Source organism: Anopheles arabiensis, chromosome 3 (assembly GCF_016920715.1).
Source record: "Anopheles arabiensis isolate DONGOLA chromosome 3, AaraD3, whole genome shotgun sequence".
NCBI lineage: Eukaryota > Metazoa > Arthropoda > Insecta > Diptera > Culicidae > Anopheles > Anopheles arabiensis.
Window position 1 is genome coordinate 26,715,423 of NC_053518.1, and position 23,514 is coordinate 26,738,936.

Sequence of the window (23,514 nt, forward strand, 5' to 3'; positions counted from 1 at the left end):
GGCCAGCGTTAAGCTAACGCACTCGGCATGGGACAGCAGTTTTTTGCCATCGCTCACAAATCTTTAAAATCAGGACAACAACTAGATAATGGAAGAATAAAGAGAGAGAGAGAGAGAGAGAGAAAAAAAGAGAGAGAAAGAGAAACAGAGAGTGAAAAAAATAAAACGATGAGCAAGTTCATGGAAACGGAAGCCAAGCTGGATTAGCGCAAAATGACCTCAATCCAGCTTTTCCCATTCCCCATCAGGGATGGATTTTTTGGGTCTTAGTGTGCGAGGCCCCCTTCCCTATGCTTATTTGCTATGATATGTTTTTGTAACAGGCATTAGCTCTGTTTATTTTTAATTTCATCCCTTCTCCGCCCGTCTTTAGGCTTCAAATGTTGATACGAGCTCCTTCCCGCCCGCCCTCGGCCATGTTTCTGATCCTGTCAAACAGTTCACGATGACGACCAGCAGCAGATCCTGGCTCAGCTGGGCCGTTTGTTTCTGCTTTTTCTCCCTCTTCTTCTTCTTATTCTTCTTCTTCTCTGTAAGGATGACTCCGCATTTCCGGTTAATTCCGGCCCCATCCTTTGCCATTGTTTTCAAAGAAAGCGGGAAGGGGAATTCTTGCCCGCATTCCACAGCTTGCCCGGTACCGGTACCACTCACAAACAGTACGGTCGTGTAAATGGCTCGCTTTTGATTTATGCTACGGTCATTTGTCCTTTGTTCGGCCAAGGGGAGGTAGGATGGAAAATGTACCGAAAAGCAGAGCAAATGCACGAAACGCCAAACCAAACAACCAAACAAACGAAAGCTAATAAGATGATAAGTCGGTGCGGACGGGGGAAGAAGAAATGAAACACCTGCAGGGGATTGATTTTTTCATCCCGAATTTCACCCCACGAAATGTTCATTGGATGTTGAAAGTTGTGTAATCGAGGTAAGAACAAGAAGGGAAAGCTGAACATGATACTTTGCTTTTGAAATCAGACCAAGCTTTAATGCACGAGAATACACAAAAAAAAATATGAACAGGATTTGAAAAACATCTCTGTACGTGTATGTTAAAGCTTGGATCTGTTAGGAATGTAGTCTTAATTTCTGTTGACTTTAACATTTATTTTCATAAATTTTATTTATTCTGCTTGAAAAGGTTGTTTTAAAAGCGAACAATTTGTATTATTCTTTTTAATCTTAAGTTTGCTGCTTTCGATGTTGAGAGTAACTGAGTATGAAAACATGCTACCTTTTTGTCTTTGCATAGTGGTTTGTAATCTTGTATTGTATGTACTCAATGTGTATTTTTTGCTCAATTGAAAATTTATTTCGTTTTATGAAAATAGTTATTCCTGCAAGAAAATCTTTGCAAATAAAAATAAGCTTATGTTTAGAATTCTAAGAGCCGAATAGCGTCACTTATGTCTAGTTTATTTATTTTTTTCAATTCAGTCTTTTTCCAAAACATGTATTGAAGGCAAGCTTATACATTCTCCATAAAAAATGCTAGAACAAGCAGAAAACACAGCTAGCAACCATGAACTTGACATTGCTACTGCAAAGTAACAAACACACCCGTCACCCAAATCACTGCCAGTGTGATGGTTTTTGGCATTTCTCTTTCATCCCGGCCAGTGGCAATGTTTTTCCGGCATTAATATTTTTATTCCACAACCTACGCACGATCCCGTACCGAATCCAGCACGACCGTACTTTAAATGGATGCAACCAAATGGGAATGAAAAATGGTTTCGCATTCGCGTTGCGTGTTTATTTCGCCTTGCTTTGCTCCCGTACGATCACAATACAAATTAAGAAACGCACCAGCAGGCAGCTGCTACCTTGCTGATTTACGTCTGCCGGAGGAGAAAAAACAAGGATTGGGAGCGAAAAAAAAAAACAAGTAAACGCTGGACACAGTCGAGTACAGACACACAACCACAGAGCCACATTATGGGAAGAAAAGCGAACTGCCCAAAACACATACACATACACAAACAAAAGACGACATTTCGGTTTTCGGTTCGGCAAACAAAAGGATATTGATTGCGGTGCGGTTGTTGGGCTTTGGTGTGGCTGTTTGTGGGGTATGAAAAGAAAAACACGCACACACATAAACGTAAATAATAGCTTACCCCCCAAAAAAGATAGTGATTGTACTAAGAATTTATGATTTGTCGTGGTTGTTGGAGGGTGCTGCCGTTGTTTAAAATACGATGAGTTACTGCTCTGTGGAATTTGAAGCCCCTCCCGCTAGAACAAAGAAGGAAAATGGATTGGTAGTGGGAAGAGGGTGGCTGATTTGCTCCTAAAGTACACATTTGCAAAAGATTACAAGACAAACACACGGACATGCAAGCACTTTTCATCCCATTGTGGTGCTTTCTGTTGAATGGGAAGGAAGTTGAATCACATTTCCAAAAGGATCACAACTCGAAGGTTGACTGATGGTTGGGTCATTTGGAGCGTAGCAGCAGCAGCAGCAGCAGCAGTCTAATCTTATCGGCTGCATTTCGGCACCACAAATACCCTGCCCAAGAGTGGGAGCAGGCAAACGAAGAGGGTGTCCCATTGGCCATCCCGCTTCTTAAGCTTAATCCGTCAATTAATTAGCCGCCTGTGTCTCCGGATTGTTTTCGTTCAATTAATCTAATCCTTTTACGATTACACTGGTCCACCCACCGACCACTCTCCTTAAAAAGCACTCCAAACAGATGTGATCCTCTGGGTGTGCACTGTGCATTCCTTTCCCCTCTGCCGAAGCTGCCAGTACGCTCGGTAAGAAACACTCCGTGATCGTTTTTGTACGCAACTTCATCAAGCGGACTAATGAAAAAGTACGCTTCCGACTTCAAGCGACACCACAATCCATAAAGCACACACACACACACACACACACACACACATTGGTTGGTGCCGGATGGGGGTGGGGGCACGTAAGCAAGTAGCAACTCCCATTACTCATACCTTCCGAAACCCGGACCCGGGCCCCGGGATTGCTGGGTAAAAAGGGGTCCGAAGTAAATTATGCGTGTACAATTTATCTTCCGAAACTATGCGAAACCAACCCACTAAGTAAACGATTCTCCTACATATATCATCATTATATCAGTGGTTGTATCAGTGGGGGCGCGCAAGTGCACTGCCAGGAGAAGGTGAAGAGCGTTTCGCGGGGTGTAGTTCACGCGATCCGGGATAGTAGTTAGCTGTTTCTTTACCATCCATTCCCGTAGCACGGCATCGCTTATTAGCAACGCGCAAGAGTTGCTTGGTACCATCTCAACCTGGTGACGACTGGTCGTTAGGCACTTCGTTGTCATCGTAAGCGCCGCTAGTATGCCTGCGGCAGTACTTATCCACGCAGCCAGCGAACTTCACACACACACACACCGGGTGCGTTGTACGCTGACACACCAATCCGCTAGTCATTATTGTGGATCGCGCGCGGCATTCGTTTCCCGTCCCGTAGAGTCTACTGTGGAGTGTGGAGGTTGATGAGCGATGGCACGGATGGATAGCACTCTTGGGGCGAAGAGTTGTGAAGTTTCTTTCCCCATGTCCCGCAACCTCCACTCTGTGGCGAGCAAGAGCGTGTGCGGGAAAAAGCTTTGGATGACTGGTGCGCGCGTGTAAGACTTTCAAGAACTCATCGACGTTCTCACTGATACCCATTAAATGCTTTTCCAGCGTGGTTCTGGCTCAAACTTTGCTTATGGTTCACATTTCACCCGTGCATGAGGCCATCATGGGCAAGTAGAGTGATGTTTGTAGTAGTAACAGCAATAAAAGAAGCAATTCTCTGTGTAAGTACACTTTCGCCTAAATGTATGCAATCTGAGAAAACATAATGCGCATATTAACGCAAAGAAACACACTTTTGCAATGAATTCGTTCGATTTGATGACGTAAAATGCACAAAAAGCAAACTGTAATAAAGGAAAATAAAACCAACGAATAGTTTGGCTCATCTATTTTCAAACAAAAAAATCTAAAATAAATCAATCTAAGTTCCTTCAAATTGATTATTTCCTGTATATAATTCTTTAAAAGGCGTCCGAAATTAATGTATTGTATTCTATACGTACTAAGAAATCTGGAATCACACAACTAGACAAGATTATAGACAAGAATTGATGATAATTGCAAGCAGAATCAATAACAGAAGACATTGTTCAGCTGCTCTCAGCTGAAAAACCTTGGGGCATGTCAATTGAAGTGGATTTAAAGGTCAACATTTATTTATGTAATTAAGTCCTTTAAGCTAAATTCTCAAATTTAAATTTACATTTTAACTTGACATTTAAAAAATCACAACAATGTGCATAACCAGAAACATCGGTCCTACAATTACAGTCACCGCTGTAAACAGTGCCGCAAAAAGTGCCGTCATTTGCAAGTAGCAATTAGATGGGATTATACAATTTTACAACATGTTCGTTCCAATTCTGCTCAACTCCTAGCCCTTGCCCCTGGTGGATTCTTCTTTCCCCGAAATGCATACACAATATCAATAAAGCATATTTTGTCCCTCGTCGTACCTTCCCCCGTGCTGCAGAAGCTGCTGATGCTCCTTACGTGGCATTTTGTAATGCCTCTCCATTACGGTCCTCACCCATGACCGTAAGCCACCGTGCACTTGAGCCTGTTCGGCTGTGTTCGGGAAGTGTTGAAAATAGTATCGTCAAGATTATGTGGGTCTATTAGACGTACGCGCGGGAGCATGCCGGGAGCAGCAATGATGAAGCACTATTGAGGCTGGTTGTGAAGACGCTTCTGACGAAACTGAACCCGTACATATCGCATATTGCTAAGAACCGGTTTGCCTACATATATTTTATCCATTCTGGTTGGCTTACTGATGCTGCCAGGGGCGTTCATTATCCGGCATAGAGTACACAGACATACACATACACACATTCATGTTCACAACAAGTGTATTAGCCGGTGCCATCAATGTTGGCTTCCACAGCAGAACGGTGCTTCTCCGGTTCCAGGAAGAGTGATGATAAATCTTTCCTCGAATCTATTGAATAACATCACACATATTTTCATCATTCTCTCTTCCGCCCAATAACTGGCTGCTACTGCTTGGCGAGGTTGTAATTTGACACTCATAAACCGGTACACCCCAGCCAATGTGCCTCTTTATCCTATCTTCTCTACGATGCTACCTGTTTCGTTTTCCGATTACTTAGCTACATGAAGAAATTCCAGTTTATTTTGGAACGGGGCAAGCGAATGGTAAAAACTGTCTGGTGACATTTGCTGTCAGACAGCAGCAATCAGGGGTGCGCCGGAGGGGGACGCTCTGCTCCTGGGACGCGCATAGCAGTAGCTTTTTACACTAGCATTCTGTTACTGTTCTGTTGCTGCTGCTACTGCCGCCCTCTCCGCCGCGATGCGGCTGGTGCGCATTTATTTTCGATCCAGTCTTTCCTATCGACGAAGACGACTCTATTTGATGCTTCAATGGGTATCGTAATTGGATATCTGTCAAATGATGTACGTTGAAATTGGTTTCTCTCGCATGGCTCGTACACACGGCGTAGGGAAAGATATTTATCCTGCCGAAAATTTATCCCCAAGGTGTTGAGAGCGCTCGAGTGACGAGCGAACGAGAAGAACTCGAAGGGCGTATCTGGGGTGTACCGGTGTAACTGTTATTGTTCCAACAGGGGGATGCAGAAAAGTGACACAAACACATACGAGTTTTTTTCTCCATTTCTCTGCACCATATCAAGATGCAACGTCGATGAGGATAAAATGGAAGGGCAGGTAAAGCGTGCCGGACTACGAAACGCTCTTGACGGGTAGTGTCCCGACGGTATCTACTTAGAAAGGTTTAAGAAATTCATGTGGAAAAACGATTTTCCTTTTTACTTCTCCTCACCCAGAGCAGCTTATCATTGCGGGCAATGATCGTCATAAATCCGAAAGCTTTTGCAAAATTTATCTTAAAAGCTGCTCCTCGGCGCCCCTCACCCGCAGATGTATTGTTGAAAGAGTTGCAGAAGCGTCTAGGTATAAGTGTATGTGTTTGTGGGCCAGTGCACTTTTCTGCTGTCACATTATGCCATAAAAACATTACACTTGATGCTTTAACGACCCCTCGAAACATGCACAACTTTACGATGTCCGATCAATGTTTATGGTGGTAATAACTTTGGCCGTTCATCACCCGCGCTAAAGCTCGAGCCGGCGCCCGCCCACTGGCACGATCGGCCTGGTCGGATGGTCCATCGGACGCTTGCTGCTGCACTTGTGAAGATAAAATTTCTGCTTTTTTTTTGCCGTGTAATTCAGATTTTCCTGTTCGTATTCCTGTTCTACCGTGGCGTAATGCGTCATGCCGATTTCACTCACTCGAAACGTCATTTCGAGGCGTACAGCTTACCTCTTCCCTTTTTTCAGCTTCAAAGAACACACATTCGCAAAAAAAAAGTTCTTCCAGTCGTAAGTTTGTACTCTAGAGCGTATCTTTTGGCTTTTGAATCCGGGAATCATTGGTTTTTTTGCAATGCTAACGCTTCACTACCCTTCCCAGCCGGGGATCAACTCTGGCCCGCAATGCATCTATTAGTTACTGTTTCAATTCAACCGCCCCGTTCCCGGTGGTTGACCATTTTGCGCTGCGGAAGGGATTCTCCCCGACCTCGAACCTGTTCACCATTGTTCGCTTTAAGGTTTCCTTTTATTGTTCTCGGTCCTTCCCAGTGGTGGGTTGAAAAATTTGTATCCCTCGGTTCGAGAGCTTTTCTCGTTGCGTTTTTGCGCTTTGCTCTTTTGATTTTTTACATCGTTGAGGAACATGGTGATGGTATGGTGGTGGTGACCAAACTGACCAACTGGTTTGTGGAGCAGACAGTACGGGGCTACGGGGCTATGAAAAATAGTCATCCCACTTTGCTTGAACGCTCCCTCACACACCTACACACACTTGCCCGTATTCACTGTCCAATGTCTAGAATTGAATGAATAGAATCAGCAGCTGAAAAACCACCCACTGGCAAGGAAGCGAGGGAGGGAAAAAGCTCGTAAAAAGCATAAGTCAAAGTCCATCCATTGTGTAACGATCACGGTACGACTCATTTACCATCCCTTGCCGACTTTTACTTGCCCTTCGCTCGCTCTCTCTCTCTTTCTTTCTTGATTTGCTTTGCTTCAATCTTTCCCTCTCTCTTGCTTGTTTCACATTCATTTCCACACACTCACACCCGGGCAGGCAGCAAGCAGGCATTCTTGGCTTAAACATTTTGAACTCTTCTTCTCCCAAACATTTGCCCCCTCCGGAAGCTCTACACACTATCCCCTCTCGCTGCTGCACAGTAGCACAGCATAAAAGGATACGGTAGTTGTGATCTGATGGTCGGTTAAACCGTTGTTATTATCCGGTTGCTTGCCATCCAGCCGTGAAGTGTATTCTCGCTCTCTTTTGGGCGAAAGCGACCCTAACGGAGGCTGCGTAAGATAAGGGATCGTGTGAAGAGCGAGGAGCAGGGTGGTTGAAATGTGAGATGATTACGGGAATGCATGAAATGGATTTTGAAGCATAAAGAGTGGGAGAGATTTGTCATTTCTGGCGCAGTTTTTTTTTTTGTTCTTGTGTCATCTTGTCTGTGCAAATGCGCTCAAGTGGCTTTATAAGACGACTGTAGGGCGAATGCCTGCTCTTTTGAAAATTTTAAGCTTTTATTGTGATTTTTTTTATAAATTTAAGAATTTCAACAACCAATGCGCAGGGATCAGTTTGGAACAATTGTCAGGAAAAAAACTGTGAGACACAGTTGTTATTAAAATTCGGTTATTATTAAAAGTCGACACATTTGATTGGTATTATTGCTCTTCTAATAGATGGCGCTGCTGCTTTTAATGTTTAAATGAGTATGAGTAAGTATTTATGAGTAATATGTCTCAATTTTTTAAGTTTTTGTATGTTTTTCTTTGAAGCAAACATTGTTCCCTAACTTTCGATGTCACGCTCGTTTGTTTTTTTTTTTTTTGATTACCATTGTATTACAACTCATAGAACATTTATCTTTGGGAGCTCTTGAGGCATTCTTTGAGTCATTGTTGAGTACAAAAATAAAAGTAAACTATAGGGCTGATTTTTTGTTTAACGTTTAACGATTTGTTTTAATTTCTACATATTTTGTTGCAGTCATTTTTAGAGGAACCCAATCATTCCTTTTCAAGTATAATAAGACATATTTTTGAAAAAAATGGCTTTGGAAATAAAACTTCACTTTGCTCGACAGAGCTTATGAAGGATTTTCCAAAATTTACCCCAAAATAAGCCTAATTTTTAGGATGTCAGATTTGCACCTCATATAGTTTCTTATCTAAATTGCAAATATGGCTTGCTCTTTAGGGAAATATCAATCATTACATTACATTACATTATATTAAAATGCACTTGGTGAAGGTAACAAATAATATCAATAAGAATTTTATAACTCGTCCACACTACTGTCACTTTTTAAAGTACAAAATACCCTCAAATGTATTTTCGCCCACATTAAAGCATCGAAAACCAAGAGATGCGTTTCTGTGTGTGTGTTCTTTTTTCCCGACCCATTCTGGATAACCTCACCCTTCAACTTTACATCCTCTCTGTCAGAAAGGCTTTCTCATCGCATTTATCTCGCTCTCTCCCTCTTTCTCTCTCTCTTTTTTCCTCACCCTAATCCTCTCTTTCTCTTCCGCCTGTTCACCGACCCGCTCCATCGCTTCAGCACTCCATCAGCACCATCATCAAAACTCGGAAGTAAAAACAACCCGTTCACCTTTCCGACAGCATCTCTCTCTTTGTGCGTCTGTATGCGCAGGTTAGTTCCCGTATTTCCCGCCACCGTTCACAGTGGCGCTGCGTCACCTACCCACAACAAACGCATGCGCTCTCCCGCCGAACAACAGCCGAACAGCCACCGTGCGACCGAACAGGTCCCGCGGTGCTGGTCAGAAGAAAAAAAAAAACAAAAATGGAGAGCGCTCGCGAGAGCAAAACACTCATCACGCTCTCACCAACCAGCAAACCGCCCGAAGAGATGGCTCTCGATGGTGCCCGCTTCGGGAGATGCTCGGGAGATCGGGCCCGCTGTGCAGCATCGCCAAATGCCGTCGGTCAGCCCGGTTCTGTCCACCAGCAGTACTGGCAGACACATTCGGTGCGAAAGACGCCACACGGTCGGGTTTTTGTAGGTGTGTACTAGCCGCGTGTAAAACCCGCGACCGGTTCCGGCGCGGCCACCTATCTCGTGACGAGGTGACGAAGCAACAGCAGCAGCAACAACAACAACAGCAAACGCTGTTTTCCCTCAGGTGTGTGCGTGCGTGTGGGTTTGTGAAAAGTTGGAAAAAGGAATTTAAGATGCAATAAGAAAAGAATAAAAGTACAACGATCCTGCCGGATGAAACGGTAACAGTGACCACTGAGTGAAGCAAAGACGAAGGAGTTTACCCTTCAAACGAAACGCCTGTGTCGTGTTTGTGTGTGTGTGTGCTTGACTCGTTCGCTTCACGATTAATGTGTGAGAGTGGAGCTGTTTGCTGTTGCCGCATCGTGCAGCCCACTGCTGAAGGATGCTGTTTACCAGCAAGGCACAACCAAGCAGCTTCAAGCCTCGAGTTTGTGGGAAAAAGCGATTAAACACTCCACCCGCGGCTCGGGGAGGGTTTTGCTTCCGGTTCCAGGGCAGCAGCCCAAGTGGTTGAGTGAAATTCTGGCCCCCAAATCGAGTCAAGACATCTTGCCCGTGTGGTGTGCGTGTTTTGTTCCTGTTATTTGCGCTTCCCTATTTCACCGTTTCCCATGCTCCACCGCACCAGCAAGCATATGAGTGGGCGGATATATGGGTGCCGTACGTACGTGTGTATGTGTATAGTGTAGCGGTGCTGGAAACAGGCATCAAGGCGCCTCGACGGCTGCCCGTGGCTGCAGCCGAGTAAAGGCAACTGCGAGCGACAGAGCAAGAGCGCTCCCGTGCGTGAAAGGAAGCAGACGCATTCGAGTGGAAAGTTGGAAAGTGAAAACGTGACTCGCAGTGGGAAAATACGGTGAAACAGGCCCGGAACCTGCCGGAAACGGCATCCACCGTCGAATCGTGAAGCTAGTGTATGTGTGTGTGTGTGCGTGGCCGTGTGTATGAGTGTTGTTTGTTAGCATCCATTTCGTTCCGGGGTGGGTTTTTGCGCCCCCTTTCTTCTTGTTCGTTTCGCCAGAAAATCAATCGACTGGGCGTTGTATCGTTCGATTTCGGTGAAAATCGACCTTCTGAAGTGAAGGGAGAAGCTTGTGAAAAGGAGCAAGAAAAAAATATAATCAAACACATCCCTTTGCCACCGTGTGCAAGTGTCAAGATTTCCATCAACGGTTGCCTTTCCACTTGGGTGAACATGAAACGAGGCAATAATGTGGAACTGTGTTGCAAATAAATCACTCCTGCAGTTTCCCACCTTCGTCTGGATTTCAGCCGGCCTGATTGGGGTGTTTTGTGAAGAAAATAACCCTCCCAAAAATAGAACCCTTAATGCGTGCAGACTAGTCTGGCGAGCTGCGTTAGTACCTCCACATCCTTCACGCACAAAAGTCCCATCGAAAGAGCTCCAGAACAGCAGTTCCGGCAGAAGTCTTGCGCTAGACAACGAACCCATCACTTTCACATGCTAATTCGATTTCATCCCCAATCCGTCCCATCCTTCCCACTTGCGGGTCTGTTTTCCATTCCATCGTAGGTTTATTTTTCACACATATTCATCAACATCCCAGCAGGCTCCATTCGAAACCCATCCCAACCCCATGCGTGCGTGCTGGGTCTGGCGATGCTTCCATAATCATAAACACAGGCGGACAGGCGGCTTTTGCACCACACTCGATACACCACAACTGACTAGAGCCGACTGCCACCCGGTGCGTGAAATAATTTGCTTCCGGTGGGGAGCAAGTAAGCACCTCGGTGTCGAATGTGTCGTCTGGGAAAGAGGAGGACGACGGTTGGCAAACGATTGGCAAGCAGGCTCATCCGGCTGGGCCTGTTTGCGCCTGCTTACACGGCAACACCGGCACAACGGTGGGTCGTTGATGGATGGATGTTGTTTTAGGTCGAATGTGTTGAGTGTGTCGTGGAGTAGTGTAAGTGGAGTTTCGTACAACTAGGGAAAACACAAACAGGAAACTAGCAGCATGTCTTTAGAACATGAAGCAAAGAGGAAATGTAACTATGGACTAGGAAGAAAGATAACACGAATATAAATTTCACCGGAAACCATTAACGATTTATGTTGTATATTAATTCAAAGCATATAAAACAGAGAAAATCATGATTTATGTGACATTATTTTATTCCAAATAACAAAAATAAGCATAAAAACCATCAAAAAACGAAAAGAAAAACCGATCAGCGCTAAGCTTCCTCCTACCTGTACTTTAGTGCTTTTTCTTGCCAAGAGTTTTTTACGCAAGCAAAAAAAAAACCCAATCCCTCAATATACTCCAACGCGTCTATCTATTATGTGTATGTGTATGTGTGTGCGTATTGTGTCTGTGCCTGTCCGTGTGTTCGATGAGCGGGTTGTGACGAGCGAAAGGATTTATCGCTCAATAACGAAGGATTAAAGGAACCATCGTTAGTATCGCCTCCATCACACCTGCAAACGCCATCATCGGGGCGCGATCACGCGAACGCCAACGTTGGAAAATGGATTAAAAAGCAGTTTTAGAGCCACCACTCTCGGCATCCCCCCCTCCCCCCACAACCTTTTTTTTCCTAGAATACGTCTCAATGTGTCAAACGTAGCACGGTGCGCGTGTTTGTGACAGCCAACAATAACAAAAAAAATCCGGCTTCAAAGTAGCTGTGCGTGTGTGTCCTTGTTTGTGTGTTTGTGTGCTCGTATATATATTAAAAGGCAGTGGCAGTGTGATTGGCGGGTGAACGGGCAGGCAGGCGACGAAAGGATCATAAAAATAAGCATTACCTCGCACGTTGAAAAGGATAAACCTCCCGAAGGGATCATTTTTCAACCGACCGGTTCTTCGCGCCACCACCTACTTACGCGTTCTTTCCTTCTCTTTTTTTTGAAAAGCAGTTTTCAGAACGTTCTGTAGCGAGGGCGGCAATTGACAGCACGGGTTAAGCCCCCTGGCCAGTGAAACAACTTTGCCCTGGGAGTGTAAGAAGGGGAAAAGTGAGAAGTAAAACATAGAACAGCAAAATGGCAGAAGTGATAATGCGAAAGTAGCTGCGATCCCCAGAACAGTGGCCAGTGGTATTTTATTGCAATATTGGACCCGTTTGACCCCGGTCGGTAAAAAAAAGGTGAGTTGAAAACAGCAGACGAGACTTTGAATCTTTTTTATACGCCCCCCCCCCCGTGGCTATTTTTCTTCTTTTTTTCTGACCCTTCCTTGGGCTTGAGGTTGAGTGGCAAAATTAGCATCCCCGGGATCAAACACTCCAGCGAACCGCTGTGCTGGAGTTTGTGACGAGCAAATAACCAACAAACGGAGCAAAAAATCCCTGCCAACTAAACTACCCTGCGCAACACAACCTGTCCACCACCCGCTGGGCTTGTTGACAGTTGCAAAGCAAAACCGCAAGCCAATGTTGCCGAATCCGTTTGCGCGAACCGATGATGGCCCGCGCGTGTACTGACCGCGGGCTGGTGTTAAACTTTTTCCCCTTGTTCCAAGCACCCCATCCAGCCGAGTTGTCGATGTAAGTGTGTGTGTGTGTGTGTGCGGGTGTTAGTCTCGCATTTTATTTTATTCCCCATCGTGCTGCATGGGGCATTTTGCACATTGACCGAAGCGGATGAGAAGGTGGCAAAATTTCACGAAGCTTTTTGCGGTTTCTGGCACCGTACCAGCTCATTGGTGCCGGCTCTCTGTGTGTGTGTGTGTGTGTTTGTGTGTGTATGTGTTTTTCGGGTATTATAATTGGGAAAACTTTACACACACACCCAAAACCCAGCCCCAAGCTGGAGCAAACTGTTCGATCAGAGCGGAGTAGGAAAGTGGCAGAGCGTGCCGAAAACCTCTGCTTTGCCAACATGTTCCAAAACCATTACATGTGCACGAACATCAAGCAAACGGGCTTTTCGGGGTGTGGCGTTGCAGTTGCTGCCAATACGTGCTTCGTTTTAGGAAAAATGTTTTTATACGCTTGCGGTCAGGCAAACAAGCGATAGGCAAGAGATTTTCAAGCAAAAACAAGGGCAGCAGCAACAGTACAGCATTGAAGGGAGAGACGATTTAAACAAAAAACAACCACTCCGTTGTCGATTAAAGCTGGTTGGAATATTAAATTACTTGGATGAACTATTTGGGTAAAACATTGCCCGGATGGGAATAGCGGGATGGCAACTTTGTCTGTGGCAGTGGGCTCGTGGGCAGTGGGTAGTACACGTGCGTACAACGTTTAACATCCATTACGCTGATTGCTTATGGGAGAGACTTTTGTTTTATTCATCTCGCAAGCGATTTTTCGGGGTTACGGGTTCGGACAGAGAGAAGAGCCTGTTTCGAGTTCCTGTCATAAGTAGGGGAAAGGGGTTAAAATCCACGCTGCACCTTACTTGGAGGACAGAACAATTCCCTGTTTGATGGACTTTTTGGATTGGGCTTGAATGTGAAATACTACAACGAATGTAATTCTTTCCAATATTCATTCGGGTTTTTACTTTTCCAATTTTGCTTTTTACATTTTATATTCAAGTATTACATTTTTGTCTGTATTACATTCGCCATAATTCGTCTGTTTTTTATTCAGGAATGGTAAGATATCTGACTTTTCGTTCTTCATTCTACCATAAAGACCCAAGTGGTCATGCAGAGTAACAATAAGATGGGAACGAAATGGCAGAGTTCGATGAATTTCTTCCGGCACTATGACAGTGGCATATTAAAAAGAAAGTGGCAGTGGCTGAATAAAATTATTTGTGGATAAAACAAATTGAAGTTTTTCAAAATAATGTCCAGGGAATGGTGGAAATACGTGGAAATGTTAATACAAACCATTGAGCGTGTTTAATCGACAAAACCAAAGAATCCCTCATACCCTCATTTTAATCTGTTTGTAACATCTGATAATCTGATGTTTGTAACATCATGACACAAATAAATTGATTTTTTCTATTAAAGGGGCCCTTCACGATTCTAGTTAGTTTTTTGTATGGAGTTTGACAGTTGGAGGCTGCAATCATGTAAACACTCCATACAAAACCACGCACAAAACTAGCCTGCAAGTTTCAGTCTAGATTATTCTAGCCTCAAAGGTAGAATTAGATTCGAGTAGCTGCTCGAAAAATAGCACAACAAGGTGATGTTTACATTTATCTCAAGGTGCATTAAAGAGTGAGCAGGTGGTGGAATCTAGAATCAAAGTGTATGTAGTCCAGATGGTCTCATAGTATGTTTTTAAAAACCAAATTTGAATATCACTTTTTGACAGAATGGGTGAAAACATTTGTTCAAACAAGATTTCTTGTGGCTTGACGAATACTCAAAACGCTCTTAAAATCTTTATTCAGAAGTAGAAGCGATAAAAATCATCCTTCTAAATTCATACACCTTGGGATAAGCCCACCTGTATATTATACTCACTTAGATAGTTGCTCGAAAACTGCTATACAATGCAAACAGCTGACAGGCTGAAATTTCAGCCTACGAACTTAAAACAGAAAGGACCCCAAAGTCATGATTTTACGGCTGATATTTTCTGGTTGCGATTTGGTCGAACTCGTAGACAGTTTAAATAGAAATCACGTCTTTATATGACAATCCGCGTTTTTTATGAAGGTTAAGAATGATGGTGTTTATTTAGACAGTTTGTGAGTTTATGTATAACATGGAGGTACATATCCCAACTAACAAAATCGACATGGTTTCTTATTCTATGCAATAGATCAGTAAACCTGAGAATGCGAGAAAGCATGTTGATTTTGTCGCTTAGGATGAACACAAAGAAGTATGCAGGGTACTCCAACAACAGAGCATCTTTTCTGTTGTTAATTGAATGACTATGGAAAACATGACACAATAGCTAACATGTTGAAGTCTCAACCATCAAACATGGTTTGTATTCATTCTAGTTTACATACCTTAACAAGATTCACGATTTGCTATGGCTGCCTTTGTCTGAAATCTGTTGTTGTGCATTCTTAGGGAAACACATTATCTAATGTCTATTATAACTAATATGCAATACATGTGGATGATAGTAATAATGTTTGTGATGATCATAAGAAATTAAACAACTCATTGAGCAACGAACATAAAGCTCTATAAGTTCTGAGAACGGTAGAACAAGTTGCCCGCCCTAACGACATACCAATGAATAAGTAAAACCATCATAGCTGAGTCCCTTGTTTGAAATAATGAACTATGATTTATAACTATAACTAAGTATTTATATGATTTTTTAAAATAAGAATAATTTTTTTTTACTTACCAACGCATGAACCTTGATTGCATATGACAACCTACGGATCACATTCAGTAACACATTTAAATCTATAAGCACGTACGCACAAAATGACCCATAAAAGCCCCTTTTTCCCTCCATTTTGCCAACTGTTCACCCGGCAAAGGGTACAGCACACTTTTTCCACACCAACACTTCTCGATTACATACGCACACACACACACACCCACAGTGACAGTGAGGGCAGGCAAATACCTTTCGGAACCCGATGGTACCGTCGGCACCGTCTGATAAAGGTGTAGAAAATTTTCCTTGAAAACAAAACCTTCGTCAGCAGCTGCTGTCATCTGGTTTGGGAGTGGGTGGGGGCCCTACCTGGCAGGTTGCAGGCCAACCATCATCCCGCTCTCGTGGTATAGTGTGTGTGTGCCTGTGCGCTGCAGAAAAGGGTTCTTGCTTTCAGCCGGCATGCGGCGAAAAGGGAAATTGTTTTCTCCGAAGGAAACTCTATTATTACGCAAATACGACTGTTTCGAATAACAGTTTTGTCCAAAATCTCCCAGAAAACCCGCTTGACTCTGGCTGAGTGGCCTTCGAAAAAAAGAAAAGTGCACGAGGCTAAGCAGTGAGGCAAGATTAAGCGAGCGTGCCTGTGACAACCGGAGGGCGTCTTCCAGGCCCTTATCTTTCAATCCACACCCTGTCTGCTTGTGCCGTGCCTTAAACTGGGGAATTTCTCAAGCAAAGGTTTGACTTCTTCTTCGATGAAAAGCAATTCGAAATGCTGCTCTGGAAATGTGCGCGCGTGTGTGTGTGTAGCAGTCATAAAGGGAAGCATCCTTGAGCTTGGCGTCGTGTTTGGCGAGCAGATTGAGCTGTCAATTTTTTTTTCTGACCACCATACTGAGGTGTCGTAGAATCAATCATGCACGAACCGATTCGAAGAACTATTCCTGCACTGTTGGCCGTTGGAAAATGACTCAATTCAACGATAGGCCTATATTTCACTTCACCCGCTAGCATACGGCACTCACAAAATTCGCAAACCAAAAAAGCTTCATCCGGCCGGATGAATCGTGTTTGAATAAAAGCAAAGGGCAAGAGCGTTGCTCGTACATCGTGCTCGAATGCTGCTGCTGCTGCTGTTGGATGTCAGATGATCGGCGGCGTCAACGTGCCTGTGGTCGGGTGGTTTTGCTTCAAAATTCAATCGAATCAGTCTGACCCCTGCAACATCATAAAAAACAAGCTGAAGGCTGAAGCGATTGGTAAAGCCCATCATTGACTTTATGCGCTTCTGTTTCCGATTTCAGACGTTCTCGCTTTCCTTACCACTCACTTTCTCTCGCTTTCTATCTCTCTCTCTCTCTCTCTCTCTCTCTCTCTCTCTCTCTCTCGCTCACTCCCCCTATCTCTTTCTATCAACGACTCGCAGCACCATCGTTTCAGAATTGATTGACTTTTTTATTCCGTTATCACAATCCCGTCAAGTGGATGCCGTCACGTACTGCTTGATGGTGTTGGCGAAGAATTCAAACCATCCCCCAATTCGGACCGTCCCGCCCACAGTCGTACCGCGTTCTCGTTCGAGTGAGCATCGACCAAAAGCGAACAAACAGCGCCCAAAGTAAGAAAGTCAGCACGAGCCAAGAGCAGTGCGGAATGGTAGATGTTTCAACACCGGAAGCTGCTTCCCGTTCACTGCTGTCACGCATCATTTCCAATTTATATTTTGCACAGCGCCCCCTGAATCCCCCACCGCCCAACCCGCCCTCCTTTGTGTAGGAAGCAGGTGTGAGCCTTGCTTTTGGGGGGGAAACGCGAGCCCTTGTATTGGTCGTAAAGCCAAGCCTTACGGTCCACCGAACACCAAACGGTGCTTCACTTTCGCCACCTTGTGGGGCGCGAAATGGAATCGTTCTCGCCGTGTTTTATGATTTCACTTTTTCCATCGCAAAAGACAAGCAACTTTGCCGTCGTTTGGCTGCAGGGGAAGTGCGGCAAGTGGTTTGCCACAATCGGTGCCCAACACATCGCACCACCATCAGTGTTCATCATCATTGTGCAATTCATTACTGGGTTGGTGGCGTTCTGTGGCTTTCTGTTTCCTTTGCATTCTCTGGCAAAAGTTTCGGTCAATGTCTCATTTGCTTTGCACCCTGTTTCAATTTGTGTGCCATATATTTTCTTTACACTCGTGGCGTGGCATTGTACGGCTACTTGGGGTGCTTTCATTGTGTGTGTGTTTTTTTTTTTCCTCTTTCTTCTAGCTCTGCTGTAAAAGAACGGTAGGAAGGTTTCGTTTAATGGAAAATGGAAAATTTGCAACCGCAATGCATTACCCCTCCGCGGCCATATTGTGTTGTTCACTCGCGACGGTAGTCATTATCAGCTGCTATACAGTCGCTGCGAACAATGTACGTTGCTGGTACGGCCACTAATAGAAGTTTCATTCCGCTGTCGACAGCCTCCCTTGGGGTGTCTCTGCAGTGGATGAGTTGGAGTTGAAACTGAACTGTTTTGGCACAATCGAGAGCCGCTTGGAGAGCGAGGCAGAAAGAGAGGGAGATAAGACTAGGCAAAATAGCAATTAGTGTGGCTTGGTAAATAATGAAGAACTAACTAGAAACTAAAGATAAAAAAGGTGAGTCCCTCGCGTGTTACGTGGAGGCGCCCAGTGGTTTTCATTGTTTTGCATGGAGACGCATGGTGTTTTGTTCAAAAGCTTGGGTGAGCACGGTAAAATGTTGTATTAATCGGTATAAAAGTAGTTCATAAGTTTATATAATATAAAATCCATGGGAATAAATGAAACATTAATATTTAATAAGTACTGAAATTCAAGTTTCGCTTAATGTTATCCTAACAGCTTTAACGATACACAGATGCTTATACTTTTCCAATTTGCTTAATTGGAACCGTTGAGTGCACAGAAAGTTGTTTCAAATACATTTAAGGAAAAAATAGCAATATTCTTTCTTTTTGTCGTCTTAAAGAAGGTTCTCTCTCTATCTCACTTTTGAAGGTGTTAGGTTTAACATCAAAAATCAATCTGGCCCACGAAGAAACACGAAACCATCAACAAGCCCGCTTGTTAAATGGGTTGATGTAGCCGAATCACGAACAATTTCATCACCGGCACCATTCGGAGGCACCATCGCACCATCCCAGCTGTGAACGCTCACGTTCACGGCTGGCCATGAGTTTTCATCCCCATTACACGTTTGCCTCTTTCCGCAACAAAGCTAATTAGTGATTGTTGAATTTTTGATGACATTCGCCAGAACAAACACACGCACACACACACAAACTCTGGCACACACACCCCTGGTTTAAGATGTCCGTGGCAGCAGCAGCAGCAGCAGCAAAGGACCGTCTGCCTTAACGGCCACCTGTAAATGTTTAATCGTGTTCCCTGCTCCGTTTTTTTTGGCTCCTTCGAGAACTTCGTAGAGCTTTAACCATTCAGGCTGGTTGTATATTTTAGCTGACTTTTAGGCTTACAAGAAGGACGCCATGAACGGGACAAACAAAACCAAATGCTATGCGCTATCTTAACGGTTCACTCGATTATGGTCTTAAGCTTTGGGCAAGAAACTGTTTTGCCCAATATTAGCCCTACTCCTGCTGAGCCTTTACCGGAGCGGGGTGTGCGGAATGGTTGAGTGGGAAATGAATTTGGGTCATCGACACGATTAGTCTGGGGGTGTATGGGGAGGAATGGATTTGTAAGGCTTTAAATATTCAAGCAAATGCTGCTTGGTTGCAGAATGGGCCAAAAAGAGGCAACCAGTAGCAAGCAAAACGATATTAAAATACCACGAAATAGATTAAGAAGATATGATTTAACGGAATATTGTTGAAGTAGTTAATAAAATATGTGGAAAACATGAACAAATACAAGATGAGTGATTTTTTAAGATAAAAAATATATTAAATTTCGTTTAAAAAGCCATCAAAAACAATTTACAATTTCATGAAAAGGATTTGTTAATTTTAGCAAAGTTCGTATGACAAATTCTACAAAATTGCAACTTGCAATAACTCAAGGCAAAATGGAAAAAACAATGTCTAATGCAATGTTCATTTCTTTCAATTTCCCTTGACACTTTGCACTACCTACCTGTGCCAATTTGCCCTGCAAACATAGCATGCTAACCTTAGATGCCATCATCGACCGTTTGGTGAGGCTCCAACCGTACAAGCCTGCCACATCCGGGCTACAATGTGACGAGATTTTCGGGTGGTAGATTTTTGAAATAATATCTCCACCTTGTCCCATCGCACCACTGGCATGTGCTGGCGAAAAACCAGTGTGTGATCTTGCCGCTCTTGCGGACTCACGGCAACGCTGGTCACTCAACTACCGCCAAGACTGCGGCAAAGGTCCATTTTTATCCTTCACGGATCTGTGCGGCGTAGATAGATGGTGTTTGTGCAGCGTTGCCTGCCAGCGGAAAGCACAGTGATTCTCCCACGCAACCCCGGCAGAAGACGGACACCGTCATAAGTTAATCTGTTTTTGTGATGGATTTATGCAACTCATCCTGCCCTGCTGCACCCGGCTGTGAAACTTCTCCCATATCATCATCAGGATGACGCGCCTGCTGGGTAGCGGATCAGGTTGGCCCTGGCCTGGCGCGAAAAGATAGATAGCGCTGGAAGCTGATGGCATCCGCCCCGGCTCGTAACCGCCGTACGTGGGCGAATGCATACGATCCCGATGCGCTCACCCGACAACTCGGAGTGTGTGTGTGTGTGAGTGTGTCTGTGGGCATCATGTCGTGCTGTATCGTATATCATCTGCAACATGATACAGAGACACAGAACATGCTGGAGCTATTCCCATTTGTGGTCTTCAATCTTGCCGCCGGTTTTGGCCTTCTAATGTCAGGTTCAGACTTTTTTTTGCCCCAAATGTAGGGTGATGGGGAGCGGGAGGGATATGGTGCAGAATATCGTTTGCCGGAGATGGTGCAAGGTTATGTTAAGAACGCTTGTTGACGATGCTTTTTAAGCGTAGAAAACTGGGAAAATATTTGCACACCACGACGCAGGATATACATCGGAAGTGCATTAGCAGTGCGGGCAACACCGTCCTTACCGGCGTTTGGTGGTTTGCGATGGGACGAAACCATTTTTCAAGTGTTTTTTTTATGACAGAATATGAACATGTTCTGCGTGTGACAAGCTACATGTGAAAGTGAACTAAATTATTTTGTTTTTTTGCATTAGATTTGTTGCTGTTGCTGTCTTCATTGCGAAAAAAAACCATTATATTTTTCTATGGCATGGAATTCGAGAATATAGAGGATAGGTAGGTTAATCTCGATGATAATTGATAACTACTCAGGGAATTTAAATCTACTTGTCGTTATGGAGCATCAAAGGCCCCAAATGTCTGAAATATGGCTTCTTTCGACCAGTTCTTTAAAAATGTATGGTCAATTGTCCAATAAAAATTCATCCCAGATAATCAAATTGGATATGCTACTTAAAGTGAAGAGGAATTCATTTCAATGTGACAAAACACCTATGATTTTTCGCAGAATATACGCAGAAGATTGGCCGGTCTTTATAGTACAGTCGTCAACTCGTACGACTTAACAACATGCCCGTCATGGGTTCAAGCCCCAAAATAGACCGTGCCGCCATACGTAGGACTGACTATCCTGCTATGGGGGGGAACCAATTAGTCACTGAAAGCCAAGCCCACAAGTGGGTACAGGCAGGCCTTGACCGACAACGGTTGTTGAGCCATAGAAGAAGAAGATACGCAGAAGATAAATGCAAAACTTAAAAAAAAATATGTTCTCTTTGTGCTTGAAACAAAGTTACTCGAAAAGTACTCATATTTACGTTTGCTTGAAACGAAACTACTCGAAAAGTACTCGAAAAATGACTGGCTTAGTAAATACTTGACAACAACTCATGGTTGCCCTAAACTGAAGCATGTTTCTGCTTCCATGCTCCCTTTTTTTGTAACATTTTCCAACCCAACAACTAAAGAGAGCGCAAAACAGTCTTCAAAAGCAAAGTGAACGACACATCCTGCTGTCAGAAACTACCAATTCTTTCAACTTAATTCTTAATTCTTTTTTTCTCTCTGATGTTAGCGCTGTCTTTTTTTTTCTACAGACAGCCCAACCAAATTTTCACATCAAAACACGACCATCGTACCGAGCTTCGGAATTGATTTAACTGCATGATTGTCCTGGGGCGTCCCAGAAGCAGAAGAAGTCATCGGAGAGATGGCTTCATCGTGGTGGGTGAGCTTCGTTCCGGTGTGCTGTTTTAGGAGGGGGGAAGTCTCGCCGCAGCACAAAAAACCCTTGTGCGCGTGTTTTTTCTAAATGAGAAACGTGCTTCTGTTTGCGAGAAACTGTGTGGGGGAAAAAAATCTCCGAAATAAGGGAAAAAAGACAAAACCCACTATGGAATGTACGCACACTTACACACGATATGGCGCTGTAGCTCGTTTAGGTAAACAAAAAACCCACCAACGGGGCGAAAAAAAGCTTTGATGAAGCGCGGTTGAGGACCAGCAGGGGCACAGAAATTTAAATTATTCCACTCAATAGAGAGCAAAGGAGAGGGACAGAGAGATGGATATAGAGAGAGAAAATACAAAACCGCCCATGCCACTCCAGACAGGCGACTCTGTCTCGACGGGTCGACGTGCCTGACGTGACGGGCCCACCCGCGCCTCTAGCGTTACCAAAAAGGGTGCTTAGTTTTTGTTAGTGAGCGGTGTGCGTGAGTGTGTGTGTGTTGTCACTTCTCTGCAACTGAAGAGGAACTTTTCGCATGTGAGCTAGAATGTTGATTCGTATCGTTTTTTTCGCTGCTGTTGTTGTATGTTCGCTCGCATTTCAACATTCTCCTCGTAACCATCGGTGGGTAAGACAGCGCGTATTACGTATTAGAGTGCAGAAGTCCGGAGAGTCCGGAGGGGGGGGGGCAAAATAAATAACAAAATAACTCTCTCTCTCTCCTCCCCGGGAAAATCCCTCGCTTACACTACGGTTTTTGGACAAAATCCATCGGTGGAATTCCACCGGGGAATTGCGCTGCCTGCATGTGCGCATACGTTAAGCCTCGCGGTGCTATGGATTGACGCGGTGCGTGATGGACCCTCGCAAAACCCTCGCCCAAGCCAAAAGGCCTTCCACGGTTGGGCGGGGCCGGCAAATGCCAAAGCAGCGGGAGGTGGAGGTGGAGGTGCACTTCGCACAAAACCTTCCCCGGCTTCATACGATACGAATTATCCGCATGGCTTCAAAATTAAATTCATGGGAAATATTTCACCGAAGGGGTTTTATGTATTCGCTATTTTGCTTGTGTTATACTTTTTATACTTCTCCCCTAGTTCATTCCTGCATGCTGCTTATTTTTCCCATCCCACCGAGAGTGAAATGAAAGTGAAACCTCGGCCACGTGATGTGAAGTGAAGGGAAATTAAATTTACCACTGTACACCCAACGGTTTCATCCCGCCTCCCCTAACCTTCACACTCAATTGGAGCGCATGGCGTTTTCTCGGAAACATACCAACACACATCATGCCACGCCAAACCGACCTTCGAGCCGCGAGTTTATATGGCCCTGCTTATATGGCCCTCGAGCCAGCCACGTGATGATGCGGGTGTGTGTGTAGGAGCTTTTGGAAAAAATAAGTTCCACCACTCAGCAACACGCGCGTTTTCAACCAATTCCAACCCCTCACGTTCGCTCCCGCCGCACGATTGATTTATGGCCAATTTCGAATGGCAGTTGACTTCCTTTTCACGCTTCACGGGCACTAATCATCGGACATCGATTGCAAATGATTTATTGGGCGAGTTTTGTGTGCGCCACACACACACACCCATCAGCCGCTACTAGAAATGTAGCAAACGGGACGGCAAATGTGGAATGACAGTTTGGTAAGCTCTATGACGGTTTCCTTTGGCGACTGGTTGTGGCCTGGGCCGTGGGTGAAGTGAAGCGCAACCACACAAATATTTTCGCTCTCTAACGGCGTGTATTGCTTCCCTGTGGTTGAAGCAAAGGGAGCATGGGGTTTGAGATGATTTCACTAATTAACTGGAAACGTTAACATGCGTCTTTTG

The 23,514-nt window shown here is 44.4% G+C and overlaps 1 protein-coding gene across 3 annotated transcripts in view; it reads left to right on the top strand.

The window, feature by feature from the left end:
• The first annotated feature begins 9,118 nt into the window (after window positions 1-9,118).
• The window catches only part of LOC120901845, a 39,478-nt gene continuing 25,082 nt past the window's right edge, over window positions 9,119-23,514 (top strand). The window contains exons 1-2 of one of the 3 annotated variants that reach the window (XM_040310166.1): window positions 9,119-9,303; window positions 12,067-12,299. The gene's annotated coding sequence lies outside the window, so the exon portion shown is untranslated. The remainder of the gene's footprint in view (window positions 9,304-12,066; window positions 12,300-23,514) is intronic. The other 2 variants (XM_040310165.1, XM_040310167.1) reach the window with 2 other exon arrangements.